General features: G+C 44.9%; 1 pseudogene; it reads left to right on the top strand.

Annotated features, from left to right (window-relative positions):
- The first annotated feature begins 1296 nt into the window (after positions 1 to 1296).
- LOC123999626 lies at positions 1297 to 27294 on the top strand (annotated as a pseudogene).
- The last annotated feature ends 179 nt before the right edge of the window (positions 27295 to 27473 follow it).

Consider the following 27473-nt stretch of genomic DNA (forward strand, 5'->3'; position numbering starts at 1 on the left):
TCTATACTAGAAAAAATATTGCATTGGTTAGACAGCTGGTGTTGACATAATTTTTGTTAGCGTTATTTTATTTGGAATTTGTTGATTTGTGCACAGGGCAACACAAAATAACGTGATGAAAGGCAAGGCAAGCGATAACTGTATGTGCAGGATAGGTAAACAATTATTGCGATCTGGAATCTTTCAGACTTTCCTACCCTAAACCCTAACATTAACCCCTTACCCTAACCATAACCCTTACCTAACCTTAACCCTTAACCATTTTCAAATTTTACTAAAATCAAGATTATGTATACACTAGATGATTAATAGGGGCGTTGTGTTGAAGCCTCCTTGCCTCCATCTTGGCACTCCCCCACCTTTGTAAAATATATTTTGGAAGCTATAAAATGCATTTATTAATGTCTACACTCGTTTTGCCACAGTTATTCCATTAAAGACACTTTAATGCATACTTTTAAATAATATTATGTGAGCTAAACATACAAATAAAAACATATATAAAAGCATTTCCTTAAAGTATATATTTTTTAGATTACTAATGTTATTGTCCCCACTACAACTAAAAAAGTACTTAAATACATGCTATTTTCTTCCTTGAAACATTTAATTGAAATAGAATTCAATGTATTCCTATGGAGTACTGCTCCTACTGGCGAGTGCCAAAATGGCCGACCGGCGGCTTCAAAGTCTTCTCAATAACCAAAGACAGAGCATCACAAACCATGGTGTGCATTTTTGGACGTCTCAAGGATCTCCGATTGCATGGAGCCCCAAAAAAACCCTGAGGCGCATAAGGCACCCCCCCCCCCCCTTCAAATATTACTAGAACAAAAAAAAATGTATCCTGTTTAATCAAACAAAGAAACAAATAGTTTGGGATTCACACAAATAAGAATAAAAATACCAGTGGTAAAAAAACACAATAATGCAGTTTGTACAATTTACTTCAAGGCCACTGAATGAAAATGCCTTTGGTGAATCATTGGCTACATGTTTATGTATTTATCTACATATGGTCAAGGCCAAGAGCAACGGGAAATATAAATAGCCTTAATGTAGATGGACTTCAGTTCACTTGTGCCAGAATGTACTCAGATTATTAACTATTAGTATAATTGAAAAAGGGAGACAATTTTACTATCTTTTATACATGATCATATGATTCCATTCTGATTGGCTACAATACTAAACAGACAATGCCAGCCAATCGGTGTCCTACAGTTGAATAGCGAAGTCGGTTCTTTCAACGAGAGATGGGTGTGAGCGTTATGAAGCAACAGCCATGGGGTGGTGTGACCCAATCGGAGAGCAGGAATATATCAGCCAAGTCTATCATCAGATAGGAAGAGGGGAGAAAACTGAGGAGAACCCAGAAGTGTCGTCAGTGGTCCACGCCGACAGCTAAACCACAGACACAAGGAGCAGTTAGCAGTATCTTTAGCCAAACTGTCCCTTTCCTAGAATTGCCGGCTGAAATCGTTTCACATCCGAAACGATCCATATCTTCTCAACACATAACCTGGGAGATATTTTCCACAACTCTCAAGATATAAAGGTGAGACAAATCTATATCTAGATGCATTTCGATGTTTACAGATTGCAAAGAGTAATTGAAAGCTGACTTGAAAGTTACATAAAGTAGTGTAACGTGCGCAGTAAAAAAAAAAAAGCTAACACAAAGTGTGTGTGTTGAGTAAGGGAAAGAAAGAGACAGGACGAGTTGAACTGGTCAATCAACAGTACCAGTCTTGAATTCATAAAGAATGAAGACATTATGAAACAATTATTGTGGCCACGGCATAGCTTACTATAGTTTATTTTAAAATGTGTCGCCCCATGGGCTGTGGCTGGTCTAATGCCACAAAAGCATGTTTATTTGTTTAGAAATTGCCGTATTACCCTTAATGTAGTTATTTATTGCCATTTTTAATAATTTTCACCTATTTCATTCTGGTAAAATGTAAATCATAATGAATGAATCATTTATTTATGTCTATTTAATGTCTTTATGTCTATGGCATGTCTTTGACTAAATCAAATCAAATTGTATTGGTCACATACACATGGTCAGCAGATGTTCTCGCGAGTGTAGTGAAATGCTTGTGCTTCTAGTTCCGACAGTGCAGCAATATCTAACAAGTAATTAATCACTTCCACAACAACTACCTAATACACACAAATCTAAGTAAAGGAATTGAATAAGAATATATATACATATATGGATGAGCAATGACCGAGCGGCATAGGCAAGATGCAATAGATGGTATAAGATGAGTAATGCAAGATATGTAAACATGATTAAAGTCCCATTCTTAAAGTGACTAGTGATCCATGTTATTAAAGTGGCCAATGATTTCAAGTGTGTATGGAGGCAGCAGCCTCACTGTGTTTGTGATGGCTGTTTAACAGTCTGATGGTCTTGAGATTGAAAAATAGCTTCTGTCTCTCAGTCCCAGCTTTGATGCACCTGTACTGACCTCACCTTCTGGATGGTAGCGGGTTGAACAGGAAGTGTCTTGTGTGGTTGTCCTTGATGATCTTTTTGGCCTTCCTGTGACAATTTGGTGCTGTAGGTGTCCTAGAGAGCAGGTAGTTTGCCCCCGGTGATGCATTGTGCAGAACGCACCACCCTCTAGAGAGCCCTGCGGTTATGGGCGGTGCAGTTGTCTTTACCAGGCGGTGATGCAGCCTGACAGGATTCTCTCAATTGCGCATCTGTAAAAGTTTGAAGGTTTTAGGTGACAAGCCACATTTCTTCAGCCTCCTGAAGTTGAAGAGGCGCTGTTGCGCCTTCTTCACCACGCCGCCCAAACAGATCCACAGATGATGCAATCTCTATTGCACTCCACACTGCACTTTCCCACCTGGACAAAAGGAACACTTATAGGAGAATGCTATTCATTGACTACAGCTCAGCATTCAACACCATAGTACCCTCAAAGCTCATCACTAAGCTAAGGATCCTGGGACTCAACACCTCCCTCTGCAACTGGATCCTGGACTTCCTGATGGGCTGCCCCCAGGTGGTGAGGGTAGGTAGCAACACATCTGCCACGCTGATCCTCAACACCCATTGGTGTGTGCTCAGTCCCTTCCTGTACTCCCTGTTCACCCATGACTGCATGGCCAGGCACTACTCCAACACCATCACGCTGCTGCTACTCTCTGTTTATCATATATGCACAGTCATATATGACTATACATTTATGTACATACTACCTCAATTGGCCCGACCAACCAGTGTTCCCGCACATTGGCTACTCTCTGTTTATCATATATGCACAGTCATATATGACTATACATTTATGTACATACCAGGTTCCCGCACATTGGTTCCAGCTACAGGCACACATTGGCTAACCAGGTTATGTGCATTGTGTCCCGCAACACACCACCTGCCAACCCCTCTACGCTACTGCTACTCTCTGTTCATCATATATGCATAGTCACTTTAAGCATATCTACATGTACATACTACCTCAATCAGCCTGACTAACCGGTGTCTGTATGTAGCCTCGCTACTGTATATAGACCCGCTACTGTTTTTCACTATCTTTTTACTGTTGTTTTATTTCTTTACTTACCTATTGTTCACCTAATACCTTTTTTTGCACTATTGGTTAGAGCCTGTAAGTAAGCATTTCACTGTAAGGTCTACCTACACCTGTTGTATTCAGCACACGTGACAAACAAACTTTGATTTGTCATGTCTGTGGATAAGAGGGGTGCTCTCTCTGTTTCCTGAAGTCCACAATCATCTCCTTTTGTTTTGTTGAGTGAGAGGTTGTTCTCCTGACACCACAGTCTGAGTGCCCTCACCCTCTCCCTATAGGCTGTCTTGCCATTGTCGGTAATCAAGCCTACTACTGTTGTGTCGTCGGCAAAGTTGATGATTGAGTTGGCGTGCCTGGCTACGCAGTCATGTGTGAACAGGGAGTACAGGAGGGGGCTGAGCACGCACCCTTGTGGGGCCCCAGTGTTGAGAATCAGCAAAGTGGAGGTGTTGTTTCCTACCTTCACCACCTGGGGGCGGCCCGTCAGGAAGTCCAGGACCCAATTGCACAGGGCAGGTTTCAGACCCAGGGCCTCAAGCTTAATGATGAGCTTGGAGGTTGCTATGGTGTTGAATGCTGAGCTGTAGAATGAACAGCATTCTTACATGGGTATTCCTCTTGTCCGGATGGGAGAGGGCAGTGTGATGGTGATTGCATCGTCTATGGACCTAGGGTGACGGGTAAGGTGGAGGTGATATGGTCCTTGACTAGTCTCTCTAAGCACATCATGATGCCAGAAGTGAGTGATACGGGGCAATCGTCATTTAGTTCAGTTACCTTTGCCTTAGGTTTTCTTTTTAAATCAGAATGTTCAAGTGATCATGCATTTTAATAAACTTTGGAATAAGATTATTTGAGAATCTTAATTGACACATCATGCATTTTTAGTCCACTCTCAAAACACAGCTCTTGCTTTTTTGAAACCACTTCCTTGCTTTTCCCAAGTACATTGTCCAGACCAGATATCTTCTCTAGCAGGCAGACAGATGCTTCTTTGAAGCACTGAGGTATTTTTGTCATTTCTACCTGTCAGAGCCAGGTGCAGATATTTTTTGTTGTTGTAATAAGGGAAGGTAATCCGGAGGTGTAGGGGACCAGGCCAGGTTAAGGTTAATTGCATTCTGACTTCAGTACTGTGAAAGACAAATTCTGTTTCTGTGAAAAGCGCGATCAGATTTTCTGATAAGAAGAAGCCTGTGTTTCTGCTGTAGGTGTCTGTGGTTTTGATAAGTGTGTGTGATATGCATATTTTCTGGTGTGTGCCTTCATTCATTTGCGTTTTGTGTGCCTCATATAGCAGTCTACAAGCGTTGCGCTTCAACCGCTCTTGACCAATGTTATACGTGTTGGATATTTCATAGCGCTGACAAGCCGCTAGCAGAGGGGAAATAGACAGATATACTGTAGTGAGTCTGTCTCCTCCCCTCCTGTGTTCTATTGGCCTCGGACCAGAGCTATAGTGACTCAGGAAAAAGGGAAGAGGGATCAATACTGAAGATGCTCCAACACCACCTCCATTCATTTATCTAATCAAGGTCTAGCAGGGCAGCAGCCCAGAGCAAAGCCTTATCTGGTAGATACCAGGGCTCTTTATCTAAAAAAAATGACCCCCTTTTCCGTGACATCTGAATGTTATCCAATTACGATCTTGTTTTTGGGCTCTGGGAGAGGCGAAGGTTGAGTCATGCATCCTCCCGAAAACAAGACCCGCCAAGCTGCGCTTCTTAACACCCGCCTGGGATCAAACCTCAGGCTGTAGTGATGCCGCAGCACTGTGATGCAGTGCATTAGACCACTGCACCACTCAGGAGGCCACAGGGCTCTTTATCTGATGAAGGACACCAAGAGCAAGAATACTTAAGAGCAACTTGTTTTTTTACTGTCAATGCCTTAGTAGTGATATTACAGAGACTACTGACTGAGTGGGTTTGTGTCAGCACAGTAACGGGACACATTTCTCATTATTGCTATTCATCTGGTCTGTGGTGAAATAAATGATAACGCTCTAAGTGAGTGTAGCAGGAAACCAAGGCCAGATCAATAACAAAAGAATTGCAACATTCTGCTGTCGGAAGGAAAGAGAGGGGGGCTGGGGGATAAAGAGGGGGCAGGTGGTGTGGTGGAGGCTGGAGGTTGGTCACGGTTGGTACTGTGAGTCTGGACATCCAAGTACCACATTCTTCTGTATCATATCCATAATGATTTCTTCCTGATTAATGAACATTTACTTTTCAAATTCAAACATATTGAATGTTCTGTTGCAGAGGCAACATAGGGAGTGATTAAGGCCTTTCTAGGTTGACGGACTGACGTGGTCCCAGTAGACTAGTCAATCGAAACTGAGTTTGTCCCATTTAGCATATGGCTTCATTTAAGCTAGCAGGAGGATGCCAGTAAGGGTCACGACCCTTGTCTTTGCCATGAAAGGAAAACAAAATTTGATTTACACATCCTGTTGGGTTTTGGTGTTTTTGTTTAATTCAATGTGCAAATGTCCCCCTCAAACTTTAGCGTTGTTAAATTAACATTTAATTATTGCAAAAATGATCAAATCCTTTGTCCTGACCCTCCAAATATCTCATTTATAATTTGTTTTATACATGTGTGCTGACAGACGGCTGCCTTTTGATTAGTCTCTTGGGAATATCCCTAGTATGGACTTCCAGGTCACTACGTCATACCAGGACGACCCTTCACCCATTACAGGGTTTATACACGTGACCATGACATCATAGTAGTCTGACAATCGGGCCATCAGGCTCATCCTGTTTGTGTATGAGACTGCACGTCTGACACTGACACGTCTCATAATGTGTAGTTCATAGGAGAGTCCTCTCCTTCTGGTGTGATGTCCTTTACCAACTGTTTATCCCTAGCTCTACAAACAGTGACTACACCCTTTTATTTAGTAGCAGTAGGTTCAAGGTGTGTCTGTGTGGGTGATTATTTCTCTGTTTGTTTGAGAAAGCAATGCATCAGCCTCTCTGAAGGTTGTTTAGTCGTGTGTCTGGGTATTGTCCTCTACACAAACTCCAGGCCCCCTCTATGTGCTGTCTGGTGATGTAAAGCTGTGCGTCTGTCTCAGGGTTCACCTGTTTTTATTTTATTTTGTTGTTTTTTTTGTGAGGTAGCCAGATGAGGGTCCATTATTCCATTAGAGTGAAGATCCTAGAGCTGGGCTAATCAACTTAGCCTCAGCATTACTGGCTGCCTGGACAAGGGAGATGACTGGGCAGATCCTACAACGTAGATAGAGACCTCTGATCTGCAGTTTATGTGTAAATGAATAGCTCAGTATATACCATTTTATAATGTAAGAGGCTGGCTGTTGTTAAAGGTAGGCCTATCCTCTCTGATGTGTCATATTTGGGAACATAACTAGAATATCTTATACTTAAGCTAGTCACCCTGTACTGGTATGCACTTGTGGTTATAAACGGGTTTACCTAATCTCTCTTTCGACCTGTCTCTCTCTCTCTCTCCTCTCAGACCACTGTTCTCTGATCTACCATGTCAGCCAAAGCCATCTCGGAGCAGACGGGGAAGGAGTTCCTCTATAAGTATATCTGTACATCTGCAGCTGTCCAGAACCGGTTCCGCTATGCCAACGTGACGACTGAGACAGACTTTGACCGGCTGGCACAGGACCACCCCTGGCTGCTCACTGAGGTAAGGAATAACTGACCCATCGAAGGCCCATTTTTTTTTTGGGGGGGGGGGGAACAAATATCAACCTAATACCTATATCTTAACAGCAGCTCTTATGTCATTCAAACACCAATGGTCAATGGCACGACTGTCTTTTCAGACATCAACTATTTCTTCATAATGATGACTGATCCACGCAAGGTTCAATGTTTGCTCAAAACAAGGATTACATTACATTGCGGGCAGTAGATTCAGTTTGGCCACATCGTCGTCATAAATTTGACTCCATAATTATCACAATTGCTACCTTCCCTGACTGCAGCCTGCGTGAAATGCTAACATTTTTTTTTTGCAGACACAATCCCTTAGCAGGCCCATGTTCACTCCAGACACTCTTCTGTCTGTAAAATGTAAACAAAGCAAAGTCAATGTAGAGGAGAATGAACGTCGTCATCGGAATGAATCATGAGGAATAAAAAGGGACATCCACAATGGGAAGAGAGACTCTTTTAAGAGCAGTCATAATTACCTCAGAGATAGACCCCTCTTTCTCCCAGACTCCTAATATAATTACAGTATGACTCATCTCCGAGGGGAAAAACTCACTCTCTCTGTCTCACTCACCTGGAAGGCTGTTTTAGTGCTTTATCAAGTTGGATGCAGTGAGGTATGGAAGGGAGGAGAAGGATGGAGGAGGGCAGGTGTAGGCCTAGATACACGTGACAGGATTGATTAGGGAATGACATTAACTTTTGCCTTTGGCCCTCTGCCTGGTTTTACTGGCAGCACTCCAGATGATAATGGCTCGAATCTCACAAGTCCCTTCTCTCTCCATCTCTGATTGATCCGAGAGAGGTAGCAGCCAGGGGGAAGGGGGAGGACAGAGGAATGGAAGGAGGGACCGAGAGACTGATGAACAGCTTCTATTTCCAGGCCAACAGACTGTTGAACAGTCACCACTACCTTAGTCACTGTTACTAGCTGGCCACCACCCAGTACTCTACCCTGCACCTTAGTGGCTGCTGCCCTATATACATAGAGTGATTGAACTCTTGTCACTTTAATAATGTTTACATATTGTTTTACCCATTTCATATGTATATATTGTATTCTAGTCAAGGCTCAGCTTATATAACTACTGCTGTACACACCTTTTCGATTCATATAGTGGGCTCCCGATTGGCCCAGCAGTCTAAGGCACTGCATCTCAATGCTAGAGGCGTCACTACAGACCCTGATTCGATTCCAGGCTGTGTCACAACGGGCCATGATTGGGAGTCCCATATTATATATAATATTCCAGACTCCTTCTGATATTTCTTTTTGACTTTTTTTGCATTATGTGTGTATTACTGCACTGCTGGAGCTAGAAACGCAAGCATTTTCGCCGCACCTGCGACATTGCAAATCTGTGTACCCTACCAATCCACTTTGATTTGAGGGAGGACCTGGACACCTACCTCCTGATCTACAGATGTGGTTCTCTTCAAGATGGGCTTCAAATGCTGAAGTGTACTCGCCCGTTTGTGCCACACCTAAACGTCATCGTCGGCATATAGCCTGTTATCATAAACAACAAATTAGCAATGTGTTAATGTGAGGCTAACTACATTATCCTGTCATGGGTAGTCTAGTCTAAGGATGATCACTAAATCACAGTCACTTTATGTCCATTATCCTGGTGTTGTGATGCTAACAGTTGGACTGTGTTGTCTGGTCCATAGCGGCTGGTAGTGAAGCCAGACCAGCTGATCAAGCGGCGGGGGAAGCTGGGACTGGTGGGTGTCAACCTGGACCTGAAAGGTGTCCGAGAGTGGCTGAAGACCCACCTCATGAGAGAGACCATGGTAAGTCATTACACACACACACACACACACACACCAAGTCATCCTGAAGTGGATCCTCCTAAATACAGTACCTACAGCTAGGTTCTGACCCATTCCTGCTAGGCTCTTCAGTCTGCACTGTAGTGAACTCTCACTCTGCTCACTGTTTACTCCGTCTCCTGCAGAGCATTTGGTTCCACTCAGCCCTCTCTCTTTTCTCTTATTTCTCTCTTCATCCCCTCTTTCCCATGCCCACGAGTACTACCCATCCAAGTTATGTGTGTTTTTGTTTTGCTGTATGTTTAACTCTGCCTCCAGAGCTGTACAGATTGCTAATCAGCTCTCGGTCAGGTGCTTGTCAATCAGGCCAGTCAGCCGAAACGGAGAGTCCTGCCTGTGAGTAAACAGGTTTCGGTGTAAGCCGAGCACGCTACAGTAGGTCCATCACTCTGTGTGCCACATAGATGTATGTGTGCTTCATAAACCATGGGCTAAGAGAGGGAGCGTGTGTGTTGGATAGATCACTGGACAGACATTTTAGAAGAGAACATCAGTCGCTGCTGGAGACGATAAATAAGAAATAAATTAATTCACAGGTTTTAAAATGGTGTCTATCTGGACGGATTATTTTATTCTGACTGGCTTGGACAGCTGTTGTTAATTTAGAATCTGGCTGACTTGTTATAGAACATGTTTCACAATATGTTGTGTGTTTTCATTGCTTAGATGTGTTTATGGATAGCTGTATATGGGATAGTTAGTGTATTTGTATTTACTATGGTTCCCCCTTAGCAGGAGCTACTCTTCCTGGGTCCAACCAAATGAAGGCGGTTAACCAAATGAAGGCGGTTAACCAAATGAAGGCGGTTAACCAAATGAAGGCGGTTTACCATTTAAAAAAACATTACAATACATTCACAACCGAGTTCACAACACATTTAGGTGTGTTCCCCCTACTCTACTACCACATCTAAAACACAGAATCCATGTGTACGTGTGTTTGTATATTGCGTATTACATTTACATTTACATTTAAGTCATTTAGCAGACGCTCTTATCCAGAGCGACTTATTATTGTGTGTGCATGTGTCTGGGAAGGGTGGTACTGGGTTTTACACTGCAGTATGTGTTAGTTATTTATGTAAGTGAATGACATTCTGTAATGTGTGTGTCTGAGAGAGACTGGTTGTGTCTGGACTAGAGAGAAGAGGTGGGGTAGATTTCAGTCACTGTGAACAAGTTAGTCTGTCAGCTGGACTTTTTGTTCTCGCTCTCTTCTCACAACCCATCACTCTTTCTCCCCAGCTTACCAAATCACTATTCCGAGAGGTTGAGATGACTCCATCCCTGGCTATTTCCCCCAGTCTTTGACTCTATAGCTTCCCTCCAGTGATCGGGTGTGACCAGGATAGTTTGTGTTTCCAGGCAAATGGGTGTTAAAATGTCCGTGGTTATTATTATCCATCATATCAGTTGAATTTGACCCTTTTTTGATCACAACTTTTAAAGTTTGTGTAAAACTTCAATCATGTTTCACCTTCCTACTTTTTGTTGTTGTTGAGCTTCTTAATCAATATATTCCTCCAACCTTTTTGTCCCTCTCTTCCGCCGCCGCCTCCTCCCTCTGTCTCCTCCCTCTGTCTCCTCCCTCGTTCTCTAGGGAGCAGTGAGAGAACAGTATGGAGATTAAATCAGTCTAAATTGGCCTCAGCCCGTCTTTAATCAGATGGACGACGACGGGAGAAAAGAGGCCGTCCTTTTTATTCCATCTCTCGGAAATGTCAACCTTCTCTTATTCTCCCTTTTTTTTCCCCTCTGTCGGCTGACTGCTCTCCCGGGCAGTCCATGGTTGTTTTATGCCTGGGGACCTTTTAACACAGGCAGTGTGACAGCCAGCTAAATGAGCTCTCCTTTCCATGTTGAATCCACCTATGACTATACTAGACTGCTGCTCTGTGTGGACGTCATCTTCTGTCAGTGTGAGCCTCCTTTTTTCAGACTTTATTCAACGGCACTTTCTTGTCACGTGGCCTGATTATTTAGTTTGTGCCTGCTCTATGGCCACTTTGTGTTCACTTTGGGGCCTTGAGGTGTGTTCATTCATACTGCTTTTTATAGCCTCTTGCTCTCTCTCTTGCTCTCTCTCTTGCTCTCTCTCTTGCTCTCTCTCTTGCTCTCTCTCTCTCTCTCGCTCTCTCTCCTCAGGGCGTACCTGTAAACAAGTGCATTGTTGCGTTATGATGGATCCTCCAGACTTGCTACAGCTGGCTCACTTCAACTGCTCAGAGAAATAGTCATTATAGCATTGTAGTCTCCTGTGGGAATTAAAGATGGTTTTGACAAATTTAAATGTAGCCTTTTTGCTTCAGAAGTTCTATATTTCTCCTCAACACAATGTCTGTTTGAGCTACTAAATAAGTGCTGTATGTGTTTCTCAGGTGGGAAAAGCAAAGGGGATCCTGAAGAACTTCCTCATCGAGCCATTCGTAGCCCACAAGCAGGTAAAACTATCTACGTCATGCGATTTCTCTAGTCTAGCTTCCTCTCAGAGGACTGCAGCCGAACAGGTTTTCCAACTGACTTTAATTTTATTCATGAGCTGTGTGAGGTACCGCGCCTTCACTAAACAGCATGTCAAATCTCAAGGAATGGCTTTAAAGGGATAGTTCACCAAAAAAATGATACTTAAGTATTTTGTTCATTAGTCCATTGTTAATGTCATCCCAAACAGTGATGCATGTCAAGTTTTCAAGATCGAGTACTTTTAAGTACAGAAAACCCTGAAGATAGCTTGAGTGAATTATCCCTTGAACAAAATGGCTTCTATGGCGTACACGTCTCTGGTTGTCTATAACTGACCTGTGTGTGTCTCCCTCAGGAAGAGGAGTTCTACGTGTGTATCTATGCCACGCGGGAGGGAGACTACGTGTTGTTCCATCATGAAGGAGGGGTAGACGTGGGGGATGTGGATGCTAAGGCCAGTAAGCTTCTGGTAGGAGTGGACGAGAAGCTGACCGAAGACGCAGTGAGGAAACAGCTCCTGACCCATGTCGCTGCAGACATAAAAGAGTGAGTGGCGCGAGACAGTGTGTTCATTTAGAAACATAATTCTACTTTGCACACTAAAATAACAGGATACTAGATTAATGGAAGGTATATTTCTGGTACATTCATTCTGAGGTAGAGAAGTGGAGGGTTAGAGAAGGAACCTGTTGTTGCTTGCCAGCCAGCTTTAGTTTAACGCAATGGCAGCACCACTCACTACAAAACAGAGGGTAAAGCGATGGCAGCATCACTCCCTACAAAACAGAGAGGGTAAAGCGATGGCAGCATCACTCCCTACAAAACAGAGGGTAAAGCGATGGCAGCATCACTCCCTACAAAACAGAGAGGGTAAAGCGATGGCAGCATCACTCCCTACAAAACAGAGAGGGTAAAGCGATGGCAGCATCACTCCCTACAAAACAGAGAGGGTAAAGCGATGGCAGCATCACTCCCTACAAAACAGAGAGGGTAAAGCGATGGCAGCATCACTCCCTACAAAACAGAGAGGGTAAAGCGATGGCAGCATCACTCCCTACAAAACAGAGAGGGTAAAGCGATGGCAGCATCACTCCCTACAAAACAGAGAGGGTAAAGCGATGGCAGCATCACTCCCTACAAAACAGAGAGGGTAAAGCGATGGCAGCATCACTCCCTACAAAACAGAGGGTAAAGCGATGGCAGCACCACTCCCTACAAAACAGAGAGGGTAAAGCGATGGCAGCACCACTCCCTACAAAACAGAGAGGGTAAAGCGATGGCAGCACCACTCCCTACAAAACAGAGAGGGTAAAGCGATGGCAGCACCACTCCCTACAAAACAGAGAGGGTAAAGCGATGGCAGCACCACTCCCTGCAAAACAGAGAGGGTAAAGCGATGGCAGCACCACTCCCTGCAAAACAGAGAGGGTAAAGCGATGGCAGCACCACTCCCTGCAAAACAGAGAGGGTAAAGCGATGGCAGCACCACTCCCTGCAAAACAGAGAGGGTAAAGCGATGGCAGCACCACTCACTGCAAAACAGAGAGGGTAAAGCGATGGCAGCACCACTCACTGCAAAACAGAGAGGGTAAAGCGATGGCAGCACCACTCACTGCAAAACAGAGAGGGTAAAGCGATGGCAGCACCACTCACTGCAAAACAGAGAGGGTAAAGCGATGGCAGCACCACTCACTACAAAACAGAGGGTAAAGCGATGGCAGCACCACTCACTACAAAACAGAGGGTAAAGCGATGGCAGCACCACTCACTACAAAACAGAGAGGGGAAAGCGATGGTGAGGTACTCTAATAATGCTGGAGGGAGGAGGAGGGGGGAGTTCCATTAGAGAAATGACATACTCCCTCTATGAGCTCGCCTTTCTTCGATCACCCCATCCTTTCTCCTTAGCCTTATTCTGAGCACGTTCCTGGAGCCTGACGTTTATTTTGATGGGTGTGATACAGTGACCCACCTCCCTTCACTCGAAACCGCTCTCTGTGAAGGCAGGCAGGGCCTGGCTGGGCTCCCCACGGTCCTGGCTGACATTGAGGGAGGCGGCTCTGCACTGTTCACCCCCCCCCCCCCCTTCCCCTCTTGTCTCCTTTTGGATCCAGGAGCGGTGGCCCTAGCCCCATTAGAACCTGTCAGTAGGAGAGGAGCTTAGTCACTGTGGGTGTGATGCGTCGTGCCTGACCCCCCTCCTTGAGGCCAGTGTTCTCCTGGCAGCTAGAGTAGCCCCCCTGACAGACAGGAGACCGATGTGGTCACAAGGCCACAGAGCTGCCTGCACAGCTGACAGACAGGCAGGCACAGAGAGAGGAAGAAATACTGCCCCCACCACAGCCCTTCACCCATCTGTTTTGACAGGAGGAGGCGGGAGTAATGTAGATGTTTCCTTCGTTGTAGCGAGGCTCACCAGCTAATTTACAGGTGCAGTGGAAAAGAGCTGGCTCCTCCTCCATAACTGCCTCCATCCCTCCCTCTTTCCCTCACTTCTTCCTTATTAATGTTGGCCCATGTTTTTATGGATTTAGTGCTATATAAAGGGTGTGACTCACTGATTTTTAAAGGAAAGTGCTATCACTAAGGGAAATTAGTTAGATTGAACAGTCAGTTAGTTGACAGATCTTCCACTGAATCATATTTATTTCTCTCCACATAATGAGGAAGAGAAAGGGGCTGTCTGTATCTTAGGGAAAGTTAAACGATTAAGGTGTGGCTATTAAACAGTTGAACTTGTTGGCTGGTTATTTCTTCCTGCAGGGTTCTGGCCAGCTTCATCGTTGGACTGTTCAACCTGTATCAAGACCTATACTTCACCTACCTTGAGATCAACCCACTGGGTAGGTCCGGTCATACAATCCTACCACATCCAACTCTCCTACCAACCTCCTACCACAGCCTAAACATGATGCTCTGAACGACTCCCTCATCCAGACATACACTCTCAGCCTTGTCATTTTGTCATAGAATTAAGAGGTTTGAGGGGGGGATATAATGATCTGACAGAATCTAAAAACATCTCCTTGTAGGAAAACATATAGAGGAGCAGAAGTTCATTGCAACATTCTAATTCTGAGGGAAGAAACTCGTTCAATAATTCATGTTCCTGCTGTTTGGTGACTGCAGTGTGTTTTATCAGGGTGTAGTTGGTCATCAGTACCAGGTTATATGCCCTGTGGCAGCTGTTCCTGTGGAGGGGAGAGGACTGGGGATGCTGAGACCTCCCCTCCTGCTTTGATGTCTCCCCCACACCCCCTGCCTCTCCAATCTCCCCTTCCTGCAGAGTGAGTAGGGACCTGGGAGGTTAGGACTCCCCCTGGGGGTGGACATGGTCCTCTCTCATTTCCCCTGCGTTCTATTTTAGAGATCACCCCCACAGTGGCACCGCTGGAGACCAGCAGGTCTCTGTGGAAACGACACAAACGAACACGCCGTGTCAGTGTTTGCCTAAACAAAACCGTGCCGTTTCCAACCATCCCTGACCCCAGAACAGATCCACTTAGGTTGGATGGAAGCAGTGAGGTACAGATGGAGAGCTGTACTCTGATTCAAACACAGTGGAAGAAGCCAAATCAATGTCAAAAAGAGGATCTTTTGCCTTCTGCATTGAACCTGTTCAATACCCCGGGCTAACATGCTACTCTTTGCCTTTCGTGTCGTGTCTCTCTCTCCGTTTCCTTCTCCCAGTGGTCACAAAGGATGGCGTGTTTGTGCTGGACATGGCGGCTAAGATCGACGCCACGGCGGACTACCTCTGTAAGGCCAAGTGGGGCGACGTAGAGTTCCCTCCACCCTTTGGCAGGGAGGCCTACCCTGAGGTGAGGACAATCACCTGACTGCTAGCCAGAGGCTGCTATGTCCATTTTGTTACTTCGAAGGAACTAGAAGGAAAAGGGCAGTTCCAAGGAAGTCCTAAAATATTATACAATCGCTTTACAAGTAATTGTGTGTCATGTAAAGACCAGGGTTAAGGTCAATTCAGAAAATAGATCCAATTCAACCTTTTCCCCATTGAAAATAATTTGAATTTCAGTCTACTTCTGGAATTGACCCCAACCCTGATAAAGACTTGACATATATTTTCAAACAAGCCTCCACCTAAGTTAATCTGCATAAAAATCCCAGCTGTCCATACTATATCTGGTTCCCTCATTAGTTATTTTTTGCTGACTAGATGCACACCCGACCCGTAGTGATAAAGGTTTTAGTTCCTTCCCATTTATTGACGACGACATGACTATTTTATGAGTCCTCTGGCTGTCCCAGCTATTGAGAGAGATGTTAATCAGGAAAGGGACTAGGGGAGTGACTCTGAGCCTTGACTCATACTGAGTTAGTACCATATCTCCGTGACGATACCATAACACACCCCAGTAGCAATGGTCGTCGGGGTGTAGGGCTACATTGACAACAGGGATGTTGTGACCTCATTAGATGTTGTTGTTGTTATTCTACACTTAGATCTTCTGTCTTCCATTTTGATGGCCCAGTCTAGATTTAAAATGTTTGACCAGGGTTTTTGTCTTCTATTGTTGATTTAATTAGCTTGTGTTTTGCTAGTTGTTTTTGGCTTTTTGGTTAATGGTTCTCTGTGTGTGTGTGACTCTGGCTGGTCTGAGCTGCTTTGAGACAGAGGGTCAGTCTGGGTGCTGTAGGCACCAGACAGGCCCGTTTTAATTGGGCTGTTGTCAGTCTCTGGTGTAGCCTCGGGACCAGCGGGGGCCTTTGATTGGGTGTGTCTCCAGCTGTGTCCCTCGCTGTCACAAGCAACCAGCTCTGATTGGCAGCAAGCTGTTTTTTTACCGCCTTTTTTACCGCTCTTCAATAGTGTCAGATGCGTGTTTCACCACACAGGAACATCCACATGAACAGGTGCACATACTAAAAAAAGAATCTGAGGAGAAACACTGATATTTGAACGTGTGGACCTGGGCTACCAGAGATGTTTTATCCTCTGTCGTTGAAGCAGGATAAAAATGAGTTTGAAAAGGAAACAACATGAGTGGATTATTACAGCCTAATGAAGTGGTGCTCAAACCTGATTTACTGCTGCCCTCAGAAACACTGCGTTCCCACTACCCCCACAGGACCTTCAGCTAACCTCCCCTTTGGCTCTTGCAGGAGGCCTATATTGCTGACCTGGATGCCAAGAGTGGTGCCAGTCTCAAACTCACCCTGCTCAACCCCCGTGGCAGAATCTGGACCATGGTGGCAGGAGGAGGGGCTTCCGTCGTCTACAGGTAGAGTCACCAATCACACGGTCTCAATCTGAGCCATGCGTCTTCACCTCAGCATGCCAAACAATGTTACTAATAACATGTTTGGAGTTTCTCTACACACTCCCATGTTCTTTCATTGTGGTGTTGCTGATGGCCCTGTTAGCTTAGTTTCTGGCTGCCTCCTAGGCTACGCTACCTCGGCTGTAATTGGGTTTAGCATTAGGAGTGTGCACCAGCTGGTGATGGAACAATCAGATTGATGGCGCAGCCGAGGTCAGACGCTGCTGCTTGTTCAGCAGAGAGTTAAATGAGATCATCTAGCGACCCGATCTTAACGAGAGTCTGGAGGAATGAGGAGCCTTCCGTCTGCCAGGGGCATGAGGCGTAACGTACACAGACACACCTACTGCGACTGCATGCTTCTGTGGATTGGACTAGTGTCTGTATAGATTGTTTTAACAGTGTTGACAGACTTGGAGAGAGGGACTTGGTTGATCTAATTAAACTTTCACAATGCACTACTATACTGAATGTACAGTATACTGTAGGTGCTTTCTTCAGGTGATTGTGTATATTTTACCTGCACCCCTGTGTTTGTGTTTTTATCCAATGGGGTCCATCCCACACAGTGACACCATCTGTGACCTGGGTGGGGTTGACGAGCTGGCCAATTACGGGGAGTATTCGGGAGCGCCCAGCGAACAGCAGACCTATGACTATGCCAAGACCATCCTGTCCCTGATGACCCGCGAGAAACACCCCGACGGAAAAGTCCTGATCATCGGAGGAAGCATTGCAAACTTCACTAACGTTGCAGCCACATTTAAGGTAGATCTAAAAATGCATCCACCGAGTTGAACACTATCTGAAGCAGTTGTGATTTAGATTCCCATAGGGTTAGGCTACTCTGAGATCCTCGCTTGTCTCTGTTCCAGGGCATTGTCAGGGCCATCAGGGACTACCAGGGCCCCATAAAGGAGCATGAGATCACCATATTTGTCCGCCGTGGGGGCCCCAACTATCAGGAAGGCCTCAGGGTCATGGGCGAAGTGGGTGAGTAGCTCCACAATAGATAAAGGTTCCTTTTGCAAGAGATGTTCATGGTCTTGTATTTCTCCTAATTTCCTCTCTGATAAAAGGTCAGGCCAATGCTATTTTTAGCTTTGATTGACATACTCTACCTTCTGAAGACATTCACTGTGTGTGTGTGCCATGTTTCCACAGGTAAGACTACTGGCATCCCCATCCATGTCTTCGGCACAGAGACTCACATGACTGCCATTGTCGGCATGGCCTGGGCCACCGACCAATACCCAAAGAGCCTCCCGTCGCCGCCCACACCGCCAACTTCCTGCTCAACTCCAGTGCCAGTTCATCGGTAGGTTACACTGGGCCTATAATTGGTTACAGGGCAATTCTACCACTTTTCAATCCAGTCAAAAATGTGATGTTGCTGTTTTTTTTATGATATTTCCACACTTAGCTCAAAATAGCACTCTGAAATTGTGAAAATGATGATAATGCCTTTTTTAATGTAAGAGATTTTGGAGAGAGAAAATGCCTGGAATTCCAGCCTGTTCAGGTAGAATAATCTGATTATTCTGATCGATGACCAATCACCATTTATTTGCATATGCATCCTCCTACTTTGAAGGGGTAAGCGGGGTAGGGTCATCTAGACTCTAGAGCCCAGCCCATCTGCTGATCAGTGTAGGTAAATATATTAGCATTTGTATCAGCACGCCCGCACCGTCAGACCGAGCATTTCAATGGCAAAAGGAGGCTCAGGAAAATAAATCATTTCCAATGATAGTTATTTTCATGAAATATAAACACACGGTGGTTTTATTAGACCTACAGTGATGATATAGAAAAAAGACTGCATGGGGGCTTTAAGATATACCCGATGACATCATCAAAAATATGAACATTTTAAAAAGTGATCATTTTTTTTCAAACACTGAGATTCACAGTGACGTGTTTCCCATGCAGGCACAGTGAGGTCATCTGAGGTGCGTCTTTTTGTGTGTAGGGCAATTCCTGGCTTTGTATGCTTCTCTGCTTTTAAATAGCAGCCAGGAGACAAAACACTAGGCCTGTGCTGTAGCCTGCAGGGCTCCATTAATAATGTGCTGCACCAGGGGCTTTCAGAGAGATGCGTCCGTGGTCACGAGTGTGTTATGGGAATGGGGCCCACGTCCATTTGATGATGGGCAAAAATATGAAAGCAGCAAATGCACAGGTTTGCAAAGGTGCCGCTTGGGCTTCCTGGGGAATGCACCCATCTCACTCTAAACACAGCTCAACGGAATGTCATTTTAATGAATTTGAATGAATTTAAACTGTGTGGGCCCAGCATGTAGATTTGTTTGTTTTTAAAGCAGGTTCAACACATGAGTCTGCTGTGCCATAGACATAGTGTGTACATAGGGCCCTACTGTGCAGCTGGCATCACTGCAGGTTTATCACACAAGGCTTCATTGTAAAGCTTGCACCGTGCTACTCTCCCTCTCTATGCAGGTAATGTGGCACTGTCACAAATAAAACCATTACCATTTTTTAGGCAAGTCATTCAAATCGAGCCTGTTCTAGAAAGGCATGTATGCATCAGGGCTGGTGTTAACCTGATTAGCTCTTCAACAGAATGTAACCCTTCTTCTCCTGTCTCTTCTCTCCTCTGTCCTCTCCAGACCCCAGCCTCCAGCAGGACAGCCTCCTTCTCTGAGAACAAGGCTGGCCCCGGGGCCTCTGCTGCCAAGAAGTCCAAGTCAGGGGCCCCTCCAGGTGAGCTCCTCGATGAGACCACACACACACACGGGAAACGTAAGAATGATGCTTCTCAGGTATTTATGTAAAAGTAATGGAATGCAGTTTTATAAGCCGGGTTGGGGGTCAATTCCATTTAAATTCCAGTCAATTCAGATAGTACACTGACATTTCAATTCTCTAAAAATGCTTTTTAATTAGGAAAATTCCAATTCCACATTTTTATTTTCTTAATGGACTAGAATTTAAATGGAATTGACCCCAACCCTGGTAGCAAGAGGCTTCCTTGAGAACCACTGCTCTCATAAAATGTGAGTTTGTCTCCCAGCTCCCCCTGGTGGCCATTAGGGTTTTCACAGCCCACATCAGCCCAGGATCTGTTGTGAAAAACCTTCCCTTTTAGAGGGCATAATCGACACACATTCTGAATGTAATAACATTGAGTATATTGTTTCTGATTTTTGTTTTGTTTTATTGTTGTGGCACCACAGAGCGACAGGCGTCGTCAGACAGTCCAGGAGGTAGGATACTCCCCTGTCAGACAGACTGACTAGGGTGGGCCTGGGACATTGCTCTCCCCCTAGCCCCCCTGTGAAGCCCTCGAGCTGTGTCATGTTCTCCTGTCCTCTCCTCTCATGTGTCGGGCTTTTATTTCTATGGTGTTCTAATGGTTCATCCATGGGAACAACCCTGGACATTATTGATGTGTAGGCGACTACATTTCTGATCACATTTGTAGTTCTTAAAGGGGAATTTCTGACATCCAGAAATATACAGTGATAACATGTTTTGTATGGTTGCGGGTTCAGCTTCTGTCTCACTAACCCCTGTAGTTTCCTGTCGGTTGTGATGACTCAGTCAGCGGCTGGCTCTCAGCGTTTGGTTCCTTCACTGTCTAATAACTGTTTGCCCTGCCATGTGTCTTCTGTTGATGTTGTGTGCCCTGGTCTCACACCTCTTAGCAGAGCAGGATATGACTTCTTTAAAGCTCATACCTCTCTGTAGTGCGTTAAAAGCACTTTTCTCTCCTGGTGCGGTAATAAGGAGATCAAGCTATTTTTCTCCCTCTGATTAAGTGTGTGTGCACGCCAAACCTCTGTTCATTGTTTGAGTGACTTTGCATTTTGTAGTTAACCTTTCCCTCCCTTTCCTTGTCCCCTGTGTGTTCCTTGTCCCTGCAGTCAAGGCGTCAACCCTCTTCAGCAAGCAGACCAAGTCCATCGTGTGGGGCATGCAGACTCGGGCCGTGCAGGGCATGCTGGACTTTGACTACACCTGTTCCAGGGATGAGCCCTCTGTGTCTGCCATGGTCTACCCATTCACGTAGGTGTCTCTTTCTTTACATCCTGTCTCTCTACTTCCTGTATACCACTCTTAACTGTTGTGCCCCGAGACCACAGAGAGGTGTTGAAAATAACAAGCATTTTGATGGTCGATTTTGTGTGTGTGTGTGTGTGTGCGTTCACACGTGCTTATCTTATTTGTCTGGTTCATCGTTCGATAACTCAACGTTGTGACTGTCTGTGTGTTCCAGTGGGGACCACAAGCAGAAGTTCTACTGGGGCCATAAGGAGATCCTGTTGCCTGTCTATAAGAACATGAGCGACGCCATGAAGAAACACCCGGAGGTGGACGTGCTCATCAGCTTCGCCTCGCTCCGCTCTGCCTTCGACAGCACCATGGAGACCATGCAGTACCCGCAGGTTGGTAGCGCCTCCATGCTATCCAGAAGGTGTCATCTAATGGTGAGAGAGCCGTAGGTCTGACCGACTGTAATTCTTCATATCCCCACCCCTTCAGATCCACACCATCGCCATCATAGCAGAGGGCATCCCTGAAGCCCAGACCAGGAAGATCATTAAGAGGGCGGACGAGAAGGGTATCACTATCATCGGCCCGGCAACGGTAGGCCCCTCCTACTCTATACCCCTCACTTACAGTATGTGAGGCCTGCTTTTTAAGGGTGTAGAGAAGAGTATCATATCTAACTCTGTGTGTGTGTGCGCTTGGCCAGGTTGGAGGGATCAAGCCTGGCTGTTTTAAGATTGGAAACACAGGGGGCATGCTGGATAACATCCTGGCCTCTAAGCTGTACCGGCCAGGCAGTGTGGCCTACGTGTCCCGCTCTGGAGGCATGTCCAACGAGCTCAACAATATAATCTCCCGCACCACCGACGGAGTCTACGAGGGTGTGGCCATTGGAGGAGACCGGTAATAGAATGGCTGTGTGTGAATGGGGTGGATAAGATTACTGATGTGTGTATAATTAATGCTTATTTCTTCATTAGATACCCAGGCTCAATCTACACAGACCATGTGCTGAGGTACCAGGACACCCCAGGGGTAGAGATGATCGTAATGCTGGGAGAGGTGTGGTTTTGAAAGAGACACACACACACACACACCCCCGTCCACATCATTGCTGCTAATGGGCCCCCTCCACTGAGTAAACTAACCATCGAAAAATAAACCTTATCCTTTTAACGCAATCAGTTTATTTTCATCAAGTGTAGCTAATTAACATCGACATTTATGACCAGACTAATTCCATGATTGGATGGCACCTCTGCAAGTGTGTGTGGGTGTGGACTTCCTTTTTAAAGCACTGTTGGTCTCCCTTCTAGATTGGCGGCACAGAGGAGTATACGATCTGCCAGGGCATCAAGTCAGGCAGGATCACCAAGCCTGTGGTGAGCTGGTGCATCGGGACCTGTGCCACCATGTTCTCCTCAGAGGTGAGTGTGATGGGAAGAGTCATTGGATTGATATCAGAGACTTGCAGGACAGGCATACTGGAAGAAGGGGTCTGGTTTAGAGGTCGACCGATTATGATTTTTCAACGCCGATACCAATTATTGGAGGACCAAAAAAAGCCAATGCCAATTAATCGGCTGTTTAAAAAATATATATATATATATATGTGTGTGTGTGTATACATGTAATAATGACAATTACAACAATAATGAATGAACTCTTATTTTAACTTTAATATAATACATCAATAAAATAAATTTAGTCTCAATTAAATAATGAAACATGTTCAATTTGGTTTAAATAATGCAAAAACAAAGTGTTGGAGAAGAAAGTAAAAGTGCAATATTTGCCATGTACAAAATCTCATGTTTAAGTTCCTTGCTCAAAACATGAGAACATATGAAAGCTGGTGGTTCCTTTTATTATGAGTCTTCAATATTCCCAGTTAAAAGGTTTTAGGTTGTAGGGCAGCATCTGGCCACAGTGTATTTCCTAATAGTTGTAAATGTTTATCTTCTGTTTGCTTGAACTACTGTATTTTAATAATTTATTGTTATGATTATGTTATAACTATTTCTCTCTCTACCATTTGTATTTCATATACCTTTGACTATTGGATGTTCTTATAGGCACTATAGTATTGCCAGTCTAATCTCGGGAGTTGATAGGCTTGAAGTCATAAACAGTGCAATGCTTGAAGCACAGTGAAGAGCTGCTGGCAAATGCAGGAAAGTGCTGTTTGAATGAATGCTTACGAGCCTGCTGCTGCCTACCACCGCTCAGTCAGACTGCTCTATCAAATCATAGACTTAATTATAATATAATAACACACAGAAATACGAGCCTTAGGTCATTAATATGGTCAAATACGGAAACTATCGTTTCGAAAACAAAACGTTTATTCTTTCAGTGAAATACGGAACCGTTCGGTATTTATCTAACGGGTGGCATCCCAAGTCTAAATATTGCTGTTACATTGCACAACCTTCAATGCTATGTCATAATTATGTACAATTATGGCAAATTAATTGCTGCAAATGAGTTCGCAACGAGCCAGGCGGCCCAAACTGCTGCATACACCCTGACTCTGTTTACTATGAACGCTAGGGAAGTGACACAATTTCCCTAGTAGAAAAGAAATTCATGTTAGTAGGCAATATTAACCAAATATGCAGGTTTAAAAATATATATTTGTGTATTGATTTTAAAGAAAGGCATTGATGTTTATGGTACATTGGTGCAACGACGGTTTTTTTTTTTTTTTTTTGCGAATACGCTTGTTAAATCATCACCCGTTTGGCGAAGTAGGCTGTGATTCGATAAATTAACAGGCACCGCATTGATTTATATGCAACGCAGGACAAGCTAGATAATTACACATGGTTGATGATATTACTAGTTTAACTAGTGATTATGTTAAAAAAAATAAAAATTTAATAACATAAGTTCAATGCTAGCTAGCGACTTACCTTGGCCCCTTGCTACGCTCGTGTAACAGGTAGTCAGCCTGCCACGCAGTATCCTCGTACAGTGCAATGTAATCGGCCATAATCGGTGTCCAAAAATGCTGATTACCGATTTATGATAACTTGAAATCGGTCCTAAATACTCGGCCATTCCCATTACTCGGTCGACCTCTAGTCTGGTTATGGGGTTGGTGACTGTCTGCTATGATATGCTGACCCGGTCTGTCACCTGTAGGTCCAGTTTGGTCATGCTGGAGCGTGTGCCAACCAGGCCTCAGAGACAGCCGTGGCCAAGAACCTGGCTCTGAAGGAGGCCGGAGCCTTCGTACCCAAGAGCTTTGACGAGCTGGGAGATGTCATCAAGTCAGTGCAGAAAATCACACACTGATATGATTTAGAAAAACATACATCCAAGCCACAACATAAGATTGACAGTTTTTTAATAAATGTACAAAAGCACTGATGTGATTTTGAAGTTTCCCATCCTAATGTACAGATCAGTGTATGATGACCTCGTTGGCACAGGAGTCATCGTTCCAGCTATGGAGGTGCCCCCTCCCACTGTGCCAATGGACTACTCCTGGGCCCGGGTGAGTAATGACAACCAGTCAGTGCCACGCTAGCTCATGTACCCTTTGAGTTAAGCGGTGAATCAGCATCTCTTATTGGCTCTGGACAATGCTATTGACTTCCATATAAGGCAAACTTCACTGAACCACATCAGACTGTGTTAAACTGAAACAGATGGAGAGCAATGGGAGGGTGTGGTGACTCCCTCCCTCTCTCTCTATCCCTCTATGCTGTAGGAGCTGGGTCTGATCCGTAAGCCAGCCTCCTTTATGACCAGTATCTGTGATGAGCGGGGCCAGGAGCTCATCTACGCTGGAATGCCCATCACTGAGGTGTTCAAGTCGGAGATGGGCCTGGGAGGAACCTTGGGACTCCTCTGGTTCCAGAGGAGGTACACGTCTGTCCCCCAAAACATGAAACCGTGAAACAGTTAATAATAATAATACTGCCATTGTTCACATAAAACATACACTATTGTAATTGAATTTGAATACAATTCTATGTCTCTGTTCCTCCCTCCTTGCCCCAAGGCTGCCCAGTTATGCTGCCAAGTTCATTGAAATGTGTCTGATGGTGACTGCTGACCATGGTCCTGCCGTCTCCGGTGCCCACAACACCATCGTGTGTGCCCGTGCTGGCAAAGACCTCATCTCTAGCCTCACCTCTGGCCTGCTCACCATCGTAAGAACATAGTCAACCTTGACATTCTTAGGCCCACTTCAACCAGCAGAGTATTCTCTTCTGAAGATAATGCCTCTAATTAATTGAGCTTTGGTAGTTGACATGTGTCTCTATTTGAGTGTTTCTTTCTGTATGTGTGATTTCCAGGGGGACCGGTTCGGAGGGGCCCTGGATGCTGCAGCCAAGCAGTTCAGCAAGGCGTTTGACAGTGGCATGTTGCCCATGGAGTTTGTCAATAAGATGAAGAAGGAGGGCAACCTGATCATGGGCATCGGACACAGAGTCAAGTCGGTGAGCACCGTCCCTGTGTCTGTTTGGATACCGTGTCTTTCATATTTTTTACTGTGTGTGTGTGTGTGTGTGTGTGTGTGTGTGTGTGTGTGTGTGTGTGTGTGTGTGTGTGTGTGTGTGTGTGTGTGTGTGTGTGCGCGCTTCAGATCAACAACCCAGACATGCGGGTGCAGATCCTGAAGGACTTTGTGAAGAAGAACTTCCCCTCCACCCAGCTGTTGGACTATGCCATGGATGTAGAGAAGATCACCACCGCCAAGGTACTAACCCTGTCATCCTCTCCTGCACCCTGGATCACCCCACTGGGATCATCTGTTCTAAACCATGTCTTCTCCTCTCTGCTGCGGTTTCAGAAACCCAACCTGATCCTGAATGTGGACGGTTTCATCGGAGTAGCCTTTGTGGACCTGCTCAGGAACTGTGGTGGATTTACAAGGTAAAGCCTATGCTATTTAACTCCCGTCAATGACATTCTATACAATGCAACTGTACTACTGTGTCTGGGTCATCCGGCTGTCCTTTTGTTGGCCTTTGCCTTCATTCAGTGTTGCATCAACTCACCATTGTCCCCCGGTGTTTGTCTTCTCCCTCAGGGACGAGGCTGATGAGTTTGTGGAGATCGGAGCGCTGAATGGAATCTTTGTCCTGGGGCGAAGCATGGGCTTCATCGGTGAGTTTGGGGTCAGTGGTAATGACCCTGATGAGTTTGACCCCTAGAAATGGTAAGGGGCTGTGATGTAAGGAGCGGAGGATACGCAATATGATATTGCTCAAATTGGAAACTTACCTACGCTTCTACTTCTCCCTCAGGACACTACCTGGATCAGAAGAGGCTGAAACAGGGTCTGTACCGTCACCCTTGGGACGACATCTCCTACGTTCTCCCCGAACACATGTCCATGTAACCATGGAAACTAGGCCATGGACCTCCCCCGTTACCCCACCATCGCACCCTAACCTCCACCCTCACCTTTGCTGTGTTCTGTCAGCCCCAAGTGGTGGGAGAACAACAATGAGGACTGATATTATTATAGATGTGTCTTTACAACAGTAATAAGGACAACCCTTTTTCTTTTTTTATTAATACAGTTTCAGTTTTTTAAATCCGTTAGCTGATCAAACATGCTGCAACCCTGTTAATAATAGAAAGACCTGCAAAACTGTGAAGGCGCACTCAGATGTGTATGAGTCTGCTAGAGATCAAGCAAGCTGCAGAGAATGAGAAAAGAGGCACATTCATTAGTTGACCCTTAACCCTATAGTGTGTGAGTGCAGTTAATGCAATTCTCTTCCCAAGATTAGCAGTAGGGATACAGATGATTGTCTTCCTATTTACTGCTATTACCACAACTACCGCTTCTATACTACACCTAAGCCTACAGTGAAGTACAGTGGGAGATAGTCTCAACATCATCTCTCTCCATAAACCAAGCATGTGTCTGTGTATCATAGACTTCCTGTGTGTCGCTGTGCAGTTCTCTTTCTTGTGTGTTGGTGCCATATTAAAATCATATGCTTTTTATCAGGGGTGAACCGTAGTGCAACAATACTAGCTACTGTTTTACAGTTATATAGCTTTATGTATAGATGTTTTAACAGCCGAGTAAATAAATGTAATGGAAAGTATTAGCATTTTGATGTATTGTAAATGCCCATGAAACAGTTGTGTTTTAAACCGTAAGATATGTCGCTGACCAATCGCATTGGGCTGTAAATACAGTGAAAAGCTCATCCTCTGTCCCAAACAGGACGGTGCCCAGGATGGCAAAGGTGCCATAGAATGCAGCATTATTTAACTGAATGTTACTAGCTAAACCAGCTCCATTGTGACCGGCTATTTCTCGTAAGCTGTATCTGTCCGTACCACTTGTTGTCATGTCAACACAATTTGTTTGATGTAATGTGAACTGAGCGTGCCTCTGTAGAGATGTGTCGTAATATATTTTCAGAACGGTGTGACTGCGTATATTAAAGATGACCCATTGGAACAGCTCTGTCTGGTTCTTCCATAAAATGCATGTGCTATATACTTTTAATAGTTTCACTGTATCGTACTCCATCAGTTTATTAAACCATTGGTTCAAACCCGATACATTAATATCATATCCAATAACAACAGAGGACGTAAGTGGCCTATCTTCGTTTACTCAAACAGTGCAGATGAGGGTC

Source organism: Oncorhynchus gorbuscha, linkage group LG16, assembly GCF_021184085.1.
Source record: "Oncorhynchus gorbuscha isolate QuinsamMale2020 ecotype Even-year linkage group LG16, OgorEven_v1.0, whole genome shotgun sequence".
NCBI classification, from domain to species: Eukaryota; Metazoa; Chordata; class Actinopteri; order Salmoniformes; family Salmonidae; genus Oncorhynchus; species Oncorhynchus gorbuscha.